Genomic DNA, 9,236 nt, shown 5'->3' on the forward strand with positions numbered 1-9,236 from the left:
ACCAGCCAAGATTCCAAGTGCTCAGTGGCTCACGTGACTGTGGCTACAGTATCTACGGGACAGCACAGTTCCAGAGAGGGTCTTCAGCTCAGGTTTCTGGCTCACTAAATTTATTCCTTAGCTGTATCCATTGTGGTGTTTGGCTTGTATGTTGAGTTTTTTATTTTGGTGATAAAATCTAGCATCTCTTTTAATAGTATGATATCCTCTTGCATCTCTTTGAGGATATTTCTTATACTTATTCTAAAATTTTCTTCTGTCTGCTGCATTAACTCTGTTTCCTCACATGTAAATTCTTTTTAGAGTCGAGTTTTGTGACTCTTCTTGGTGTTGGCTCACAAGCTCACCCTCTGGGCTTTCTGTTCCTCCTGGCTGATAATGGCTCCCTAGGCTGTGTATCTGACCCCAGTGTCTGGTCCCCTCCTGTCCTGATGGCCGGCACCTCTGGTGGAAGCACCTCTGACTCGTCTCTTCCTTTTGTAGCAGCTCTCTTCTGGGTGCATTTTGAGTTGTAGTTTCCTTTTTCAAGAGAAAATCTTCCCTTCCTTTTTTATGATTTCTCATGGTTTCCGGTATACAAAGAGCACCCCTTGCTTTCTAATATTGTCGGTGATTTTTTAAAAACACATTTCCTATCATTTCTGGGGATTCAGGATAGGAGGGGAAGGCTATAAGCTGCTGTCCTCATCTAGCCAGGCTGTTTATTTTATAGTGTGGCCTCCAAGCTGATGGTAGATTGAAGGCTGCCTTGTGGGGAACTTCAGTACCCTCCTGATTTACTCACTATCACTTTCTGTCTTTCCTTCCAAGTTGTAATAGCTCTGTTTTTACATTGCCAGCACCTCTGGCCATGTGGTTAAATTGTAATTGCTTTGCTTGAGGCGAGAAGAGAGAAAGCAGCACAGGAAAATGCCCTCAACAAATCCTAATGAGTTGACTGTGCCAGAAACATGGGATGCAAATCCACTGCCTGCTTCCAACTGGGAGCCATTTGGATGTTGTGTCTGTAAGCTAAGCCCCTAAATTTTGCAAATTCCCCAAACCTCAGAGGCCTTCACTGGCACAAGTAGGATGCTGGTTCTGCTGACTAAACATAAAGAGATTTCATTTGCTCTGTCAGTCACGATGGATTTCCAATAACCAGCCTTAAGTTGGTTAGCATGGATTTCTAATCAAGACCCAGATAGATGGAGCCAAGAAAGAACCCACAGGGCTACAGCAAAAAGGAAAATAACATAATTACAGTGTAAATATAGCTTAGAAACTGGAATAATCGTTTCATGAGGGTATATAATACAGACACCTGAGGGCTGAGGATTGGGGGTGTTTTTATTTTCAAAAGTCCAGAGGAAACTAACACCTTCTTTGAAGATATTAAATCACTGCTGGGCTAGAGGTTGGAGTGAATTGAGGGGATCCTCCCAGCCTTTTCAGAAATATCCCTCCCTTGAAAAACGATGGTTCCAGACACCAGGGTTGTGGGCCTGGACATGCAGACTGAAAAGAACAGGTGTAGAGAGGGAAGGGGGAAGAGGCTAAGCAGTGGTCTTTTCTCAAGGAGAACCCCTAACGAGGTGCCTGTGACATTCCAGTCACTGGTTCCAGGCTACTGCCCTGTTCCAGCCTGGTCTCCCCGCCACCTAGCTGGGCTTCAGCCTCAGTGAGGCCCATGCACCCAAACCTGCTCTCAATGTGTCTCCTCCCAGCCCTCTTCTGTTTGGAACAAAACCAGGACTCCCTGCAACCACACATTTACTACGTGACTCCCATCTGGTCTGCTTCCATTCCCTCCACTTCCACGAATATTGATTGCAGTTTCTTGGCTCCAGTATTGCCATAAAACCCCATCTGCATGACCAGGTTTCCTGTCTTGCATATGAGGAGTTTTCTTATCAGGGGACCTTGTTTTTGCTGTTGTCTGCACAGGCTGTGTGCTACAAAACCCTTCTCCTTCTCAGATCCCTGTCTTGCTCTTGGTCCTCGTAAAATTTAACGCCATTACCTTTCCACCAAAGAAGCAAACTATAAAAATGCCTTCAGGAGAGGGAATTTTCAGAAATGATTCTTCTTGGTACTTATATGGTGTTTGCGCAGCCTGCCTTCGGGAGCTGAGCACAGCTGAGAGGAGCAGACTGTTTCATGTCCATCATGTTCCTGGAGGCAGCGAGGAGCAGGTGTTGTTCTCCATATGATGGGGGAGGGGGAGACTGGCACAGCAGTGCTGAGTGGTTTCCCAAGGTCACACAGCGAGGCAGTGGGGAAATCATGTGTCTCCACCTTCTCTGCCAGACCCCCGTGTGCTGGCAGAGGTTTGCTCGCGTGGGCTCATCTAAAGGCTGTACCCACCATAGTGTGCATGGTCTAGGCAAATGGGAACCTCTGCACTCCTGGTACATGGCTGCACATCTGTCCACCAAAGGCTGAGGGCAGATGAAGTGCTGCGGCTGGGGGGCAAACTTCCCCAATCACATAGACCCCAAGTTGTATTGGTTAAAAGGTAAGGATGCTGTGCTCCTCAGTGCTGGGGGACCGGTAGTAGGCAGGAAAGGGGCTTGTGACAGGTGAGAAGCAGCATTTAGTGCCCGCCTCAGATGATTCTGCATCCACCAGGGCAGGACCCCGCTCAGTGGGAGATCAGGACCTGGCTCCAGCTCAGACACAGCCACCTGCAGAGGTTGGCACCCTGCTCCTGCAGGAGGCTGTGGTCATTTAGTCACAGACCCACCAGGGGCTCTGCGGAGCCCTTCAGGGCACTGGGATCGGCCACCTGTGTCTGCATATGTGCCAGATCATTCTGTAAAATGCCAAGTAAAGGCAGTCAACAAATTGCAGTGGCCACTCTGTCTAGGGACAAGATGTGCCCAACTCATCAAGCAGAGGAGGAGCACGTGAATTTCCTTTTCTCTCTTGGATTAGTACAAGCAGCCGCCACTGCTGGAGAGGGCTGTGATTCAGATCCCTGTAAGGAGACATCCTTACACGGGGCAGCTGAGCCCCATCTGATTAACGTGGTCACAAGTGGCCAGACCTGGAAGACCTGGATGTACCCATATTGGGAGTGGAGCTGACCCACGCAAGAAGGCACACAAAGCCGCGTCTCAGAGTTCAGAGAGGAGTGAGAATCCCCCCAACCACCCCTGGCTCGTGGGCCTCCACCGCTGTGCAAGATACTCACGATGGGAGGAACTCCAGATGACAGACCTTGACACATCTACCAGCAGGGGTGACACAAAAGCCAAGAAGAGACAATGTTTCAAAGCAAGGAGGCCACCCACCTCACATTGGAGTGGGTTAAGAAGGGGAGAGGCAAGAATTGAAGACAGCGGGTTGGAGCAGTGTTGCCGTGAAGGGAGCAGAACCATCAAGGAGCTCTTTCTAAGAAAGGAGACAGGAGAGCATGTCTGAGTGCTCCTGAGAATGACCCAATAAAAGGAAGGAGTCTCTCAGGGCCACGAAGTAACTTGATCTGATGCAAATCTGATGGCTACCCCCATGTGAGTGTTCTCTTGCTCTGTAACAAATCACCACAAGATCAGTGGCTTAAAGCCATGTCCATTTGTTAGCTCACACTTTGCATGGGTCAGAAATCTGAGCACAGCGTGACTGGCTTCTCTGCTTGGGCTCTACAGGGCTGCAGTCCGGGTGTTCTCCAGGGCCATGTTCTCATCTGGAGGCTCTCAGGAAGAGTCTGCTTGCAAATCCATTCTGCCTTTTGGCAGACGTCAGTCCTTGTGGTTGTAGGGCTGACATCCCGTTTTCTTGCTGGCCATTGGCCAGCAGTAACTTTCAGCTCCTCGAGGCCTCTCGAATTCCTTCTGCACAGCCCCCTCCATCCTCAAAGCCAGCAACGAGAACATCCCTCTCATCAAATCTGTTTCCTGCTTCAAATCTCTTTCCAGGAAGAGCCCAGTCCATTTTAAGGGCTCACCTAACTAGGTCAGGTCTACCCAGAATAATCTCCTTATCTTCAGGTCAGCTGTTTGGGGCCTTAATTACATCTGCAAAATTCCCTCAAAGCAGCACCTAAATTAGTGTTTGATTGAGTAACCGGGAGAAGGTGTGTGTATACTAAGGGACCAAAGTCTCGGGGGCCGTTTTAGAATTCTGCCCACCACACCCTGTTGCTTACAACCATCCCGTGACTCCCAGCTGTCTGTGTCCAGACTCCTTAGCAAGCGTGTGATCTGACCCCTGCCAGCTTCTCCACCCTCGCCTCTAGCACATGCCCCCGCCCACCCTGAGCCACACCAGACGCCTGGTCTCCTTTGTGTCTCTGGGACTTCATTCCTGCTGCAGCTTCTGCCCTCACACCACCTAACCCCACGCCCCAAGCCCTCACATCAGTGTGCCTCCACCCTGTCTGTAAAATGTTTGGTGCTGTTGTTCCTGCGTGGCTTCCATCATAGAGCACGTCACTGCTCTGTTTCCTGTGTGCCTGATTCCACCCCGTGCACCCTCCGCCCCCGCTTCAGGAGAGTCCCTTTGGGGCAGGGATCATGGCTTACTCACCCAGATTTATGTCCTCAACTCTGATCACTGTTCTTTCTAAACGGTTCCTAAATTATCTCAGCCTTGTTTCTCTCTGCCCACTGGACATCTCCATCCTGAATTCATGCTACAGCCTCAAAACACAGCATGTCCAAAACAGAAATTCTAACCTGTTCCCTCCTGCCCTTTGAAATTGGCCTCTTCTTCAGAAATCCTGTATTAAAAATTATATCCCTCTACTGATCCAGGATTACAACTTTGAAGTCTCCTCTCTCTACCTCTTGTCAGCAGATCATGTTGTTTTTTTCCCTTAAAATCCCATCCATTCCTTGCCATTTGAATTGCCGTCTCCCGAGTTTAGCCCTCGACGACTCAGAACTCCTGGAGTAGCATCCTGATGGGTCCCCTGCCGCCAAAAATACCCTAAAGCACACTTCTTATTGGGTTGCTCTGCAGAAACACTTTCAGTGGCTTGGCATTCAAGATTGTGTGCAGGTCCCTAACTTAACCTTCTAGCCCATATTTTAAAGGTTTCCCCCATGCATAATCTGTAGTCCAGCTGCATCTGGATAATTCATCTTCCCGAGAACATGCCTTCACTTTATCCCCCTGTCTCTTTCAACCTGGAACCCCTCCTCCTCACCCCCTCCAGTAGCACACTCACTTCCTGCAGCTTGCCTCAGTCACCTCCACCATCTGCCTTCCTGCTCCTCCCTGTGCCCCTGATGGTACTGCCCACTCAGCACCCATCAGTGCACACAGAGCACTTAGTTGTTAGAGTGCCTTGCAGCAACCTCCTCAGGGTTCAAATCCATATCCAGGTGCCAAGAATATCTGCCCAGCACTAGAAATCTTCCAGACTTGTAGGAAGCATTTGGCCACGAGAGGAAAAAAGATGGCACCCATTGACCCCTATTTTAGCAGCTATGGATTAATACTGTTTTTGAGCCTTATAAACAGTGGGATGAAATGAAGAGGGAAGCAGTGGGAGTCCTTTTAAAGAGGGAGACCCCACTGAGCAAACAAGCAGCAGATCTACATCGTTTTATTAGTAGGACCGTTATTTTAAGGTGCTGTTTTATTAAGCTTGCACTTGCTGATTCTTCATATTTGGCTGATTTGTAACAGCAATAGGGCAGTGGAAGTTGTGCTTGGAAGCCCATACATGCACATGGGTCTGCAGGACATTAATGGAATACAAAGTGTGCCTATGAGTTTATTATCATGTAAATAAATTGCTAAGCTCCAGCTCCGGGGCCTCTAAGGGCACAGATAAAGACTGATGCTCGCCCAGGGGTAGAGGTGGGTGTTTCTTGGGTAACTGAGGTTTCTTTTAATTTTTGTCATTCCTGCCATGTTCCAAAAGCTCAGAGAAAAGGCCTTACCAGGGATCTCATAAAGGCAGAGGGCCGGAGAGCATCAGAGCATAGGCAAAGGCGGTGGGGTGCCTGTGAACACTACAGAGGCGTTTCCCAGACAAGAAACATGTTCATAGGAAAGTCTGGGCCAAGAAAGATAACACTGTTACCATCATCTTGCTGCTACTCCTCGCAAAATACAGCCACACTTCAACACAGCTCCTGCAGAACCTCCTGACCCGGGGACACCTCACCTCTGGTTCCGCAGGCCTGTGCTCTGCACCAGAGGTCTTCACCTCCTGCCCCACGGTCGGTGGGCCCTCTGTGGGTCACTGCATACTCCAGCGAAAGGCTGAAGAGCGCAGGCTGCAGACAGACTCCTGGTGTGGATCCCAGCTCTGCAGGCGGACTGGCAAGTCTCTTAACTGTGCCCCAAGTTCCTCATCTAGAAAATGAGGATAATAACAGTACTGACCTCCAAGGGCTGTTGTGGGAATTAAATAACTTCATCCTAGTAAAGGACTTAGAGATCACTGTTCCCAGTGTGCAGAATTTTCTAAAAGATACGTAGTTACAGACTGTAATGATTACCATGGGGGGAAATGGGGTGATGTGATATAGTCTCTGTGGAGATGTTTTTTCAAAAAATTAAATATAGATTGCAGTGAATAATATGGAGGAAATGACAAGGTGCTGTAATGTCATAACACTGGGACATTTGTTTAGATGAGTGGTCAGGGTGGGCTTCTCTGAGGAGGTGACATTTAAGCTGAGATGAAAAGGAGGAAAAGGAGCCAAGTGGGGGAAGTCCATCCCAAGCAGAGAGCACTGGCTGCACAGGGTTCTGCCGTGGGAAGGAGCTTGGCGTGCAGTAAGAACTGATAGGATTCCTGCACGCAAGGGGGAGGGTGACTCCAAAGACTGGACAGGCAGAGGTCAGGTCAAGCAGGGCCTAATGGGTCAGAGTCAGACCACATGCTTTATTCCAAGTGCAGGTGGAAGGCACCAAAGGGCAATAGTATGATCTGATTTGTCATATTAAAAATTACCCTGGCTGCTCTGTGAAAACCAGATTGGAGGGATGCAGAGGTGAAGGAGAGGCTCTTGTGGTTATCCAGGTGAGAAGTGATGGCCACCTGGACCTGGGCACTGGCGACAGAAATGACAAGAAGGTTTGGTAGATGGGGTTTGCTATGGAATGGATGTGGAGGACGAGGGGAAGGGAGGAGTTACAGCTGACTCAAGACTGGTGTCAGCAACCGGGCGCATGGTGTTGCTAGCTGCCTATGAGGGAGGAAGAGTGGATTCGGGAGACCTTCTCCACAGTTCTGCTTTGGACGTGTTCGATGGAAAATGCCTGTTAAATAGAGATGTCAAATAGATAAGTCCAGAGATCCAAGGAAAGGCCTGGAGACAAAGATTTGGAAGTTTATAGCATGTAAGTAGTTTTTAGGAAAATAAACGGGAATGGAGAGAATCAAGTGAAGAAAGGGTAGGATATAAAATATGGTCCAGGCACAAGTCCTAAATACTCCCAGTATTTAGAGGTGGAGTAGAGAGCAAGGAGTCAACCCAGAAGACGGAGGGGACAGCTGGTGAACCAGGATGAAATCCAGGCACTCAGGAGTAAAGACATGCTCAGGGAAGAGGAGGAGGTACTGACAGGTAAGTAAGATCAGGACAGAGAGCAACCTGGGCATGTGGCAACACCGAGATCGTCAGTGACCTGGGCAGTTTCAGTGGAGGCAGAAGCGCAGTTGGGGTTAAGGAATAATGGAAGGTGAGGAAGAGAGGCACCACATATGCAGACAATCCTCTCAATGACTAATTCCCTATAATGAGCAATTACTAAGAAATTCCAGGCCTGTGGCTGCCTGGCTGAGCCTCCCTGCGGTTTGGTCTGATTACAGCTCCTCTGAAAGGTTTCCTGGCCGGCTGCAAAGCCACTCACTACCTCATCAAGACCCAGGACCGGGCTCTCGCCCTGTCGACTCCCCGGCCCCTCATTCGGACTTGGTGATTAAAGTACTGCGGCTAGTCTTTTGATGTTAGGGAGCATGCAACGTCCTCCTTGATTGCTCAGCGGGCCCTGCTCCCAGGCTGCCCGGGCACGCTGACGCGCACTCCTGCGGAGGCCAGCGTAGCGGTCTCTGGCCCAGCTCACTGCCAAGCACCCTGGCTCTGCTCGTCACTTGCAGACCCATCAGGAGGCTGCCTCTCAAATCCCATGGATATGCCACTGCTTAAAATTGTTTCACTTGGGGAAAAAACACCTCCCTGACTGTGTGGTTGGAGTAGGAGTCATAGGACCTTTTGTGACCAGAAATAACGCTCGTTTTTAGTCAAGTAGGAGGGCTGTAACTGAATCTGCGCGTGTGCAGAGTGACCTGGGTTTTCACAGTAATAGTATAATCCCGCATGTCTTTTTATTTGATGGTCTCAGGATATATTCTTGAGTCCCTGTGCTACTGGGAGTCAAAAAAAAACAAAGGAGGAAGGGGTTATGCAGTTCTGGGCGTGCCAGAAATCATCATGTGCACGTGTTACTATCGAGGGGCAAATGGAACATGCAGTGTTTAATTTTTACTTTCACATCTGTGTGGAGCCTATGAAAGTGCTCATTTTAGCCTTACTTTCTTATCTAGATGAAATAAATTCTTCCTTAGCTGAAGGCCAAGCAAATTTGAATTAGAAACTGGAAGGAACAGGATATGAAGAGTTGAGGTTCCAAGTGACGTAAATTAGCAGGTTTACAGTTTTTGTCCTTCGAGAATCTGAGGAAAACCATAGACTTCAGGCAAGTATGGCCCTGCGTGTAACACTGCAGAGAGATTCAGGGAGTTCTGAGACCACAGGAAGTGTGTCTGCAGACCCAGGTGAAGAACACTTCTGCCTCGCCGGAGTTTTCCAAGTTTGCCTGATAAGGATCACCTGGGGCACTTCTTAAAACTACAGTTCCAAGGCCTCGACCCAAACCTCCTGAATCGGAACCCAGGGACACCACCGGGTACTGTTACTGTGAACACGTGCTCCAGAGCAGCACTGCCCACTGGGACTAGAACCCGGGTCACAAATGCAAGCCACATGTGTCATTTAAAATTTCCTAGTGGCCACATGTGAAACTGTAAAAACACAGGTGAATTAATAACATTTAGCCCAGTATATGCAAAATATTATCATTTCAACATGTAATCAATATTTTTTAAAGTATTGAGATATTTTACATTCTTTTTATCATACTAAGTCTTCAAATTCCAGTGGGTATTTTACACTGAGAGCACATCTCAGTAGGGACCAGCCACATTCCAGTTGCTCACATGGCGGCCCATGGCCACACTGGAGGCAGCCGTGTAGAGCCGTTACTTCCCAGTGGGCTAGCGTCTGTTTCAG

General features: G+C 48.8%; 1 protein-coding gene across 8 annotated transcripts in view; it reads left to right on the top strand.

Moving 5' to 3' along the window:
• Nucleotides 1–9,236, top strand: part of MCC (MCC regulator of WNT signaling pathway) — a 407,698-nt gene that overhangs the window by 387,835 nt on the left and 10,627 nt on the right. The gene's annotated exons all lie outside the window — the stretch shown is intronic.

The sequence above is a fragment of the Equus caballus genome, chromosome 14, assembly GCF_041296265.1.
Source record: "Equus caballus isolate H_3958 breed thoroughbred chromosome 14, TB-T2T, whole genome shotgun sequence".
Lineage (NCBI taxonomy): Eukaryota > Metazoa > Chordata > Mammalia > Perissodactyla > Equidae > Equus > Equus caballus.